At 38.3% G+C, this 1,164-nt stretch overlaps 1 pseudogene; it reads left to right on the plus strand.

The window, feature by feature from the left end:
- Positions 1-288: 288 nt before the first annotated feature.
- On the plus strand, positions 289-951 carry LOC145009403 (putative receptor-like protein kinase At5g59700 pseudogene; annotated as a pseudogene).
- Positions 952-1,164: the final 213 nt, after the last annotated feature.

Raw genomic sequence — 1,164 nt, forward strand, 5'->3', positions numbered from 1 at the left:
TATAAAAATAAAACACTAATAAAATCAATACAAAGCTAGATACATGGACCTTAGGCGCGGTGATATCTAGTCCACATATAACATATCCATAAAATCAATACGTATACTCGCTCAAAAAGTCAAGCCTTTAACTTCACTGCCCCCTTAAACTTCTTCTTCATAAAACCGACAGCAAGTGACCTTCCGTTAGATATCCTCTAATCTCCTCTGCCCAGAACGGCTACGGTCGGCCAACACCCCGGCTGTTACACTCACATATCCATACCTCATCACCTATATTAAAATAGGATGTCTTCTTCTTGGATAAACCTTGAAAATTATCTAATTCCACTCCATGAGATAAAGCGTGCCACCGAAAGCTTCAGTGAGGAAAGATATATCGGAGGTGGTGGATTTGGTGCTGTCTACAAAGGACAACTCTCTGAACGCTGGCAATGCCGCACAGCTGCTGTCAAGCGGCTAGGTAGGGATAGCTATCAAGGAGAGCGCGAGTTCCACAACGAGCTTGAGATGATATCCAGATTCCACCACGAAAACATCATCTCATTTATTGGTTACTGTGATGAAGGGGTTGAGATGATTATTGTTTATGAATATGCTATGATGGGAAGTCTTGATTATCATCTCCGAGACCCAAATAAGATGAGATGCATAACATGGGTACAACGCCTGAAGATTTGCATAGGGGCGGCAAGAGGACTCGATTACCTTCACTCCGGCCTTGGGGAATATAATAGAGTAATACATAGAGATGTCAAGAGTGCTAACATATTGCTAGATGAAAATATGGTAGCTAAGATTTGTGATTTTGGCTTGTCAAAATTCGGTCCCAGAAATCAGCCAGATACCCAACTCCATACAAAGGTTGCGGGTACCCAGTTTTACTTGGATCCCGCTTACCATGAAAACCGCATCCTCCGGAAAGAAGAGTTTTTTGCAAAAATGGGTTGAAAATAGGAATCTTTTGCAAAAATGGGTTGATTTTTATTTCATTTACAAAAATAGGTTGTTTTTTTTGTATCCTCACTTAAAAATCAACATATTTATATATAATTTTACATTTTGATCCCTTCAACTTTCATAATAACCCTACAACTTATATGTTATATTTATTTTATATCTTTTTTTTGTAAAAGAATTGCTTTTTTTTAGCTTTTTTACAAC

The sequence above is a fragment of the Lactuca saligna genome, chromosome 1, assembly GCF_052625555.1.
Source record: "Lactuca saligna cultivar CGN05327 chromosome 1, ASM5262555v1, whole genome shotgun sequence".
NCBI classification, from domain to species: Eukaryota; Viridiplantae; Streptophyta; class Magnoliopsida; order Asterales; family Asteraceae; genus Lactuca; species Lactuca saligna.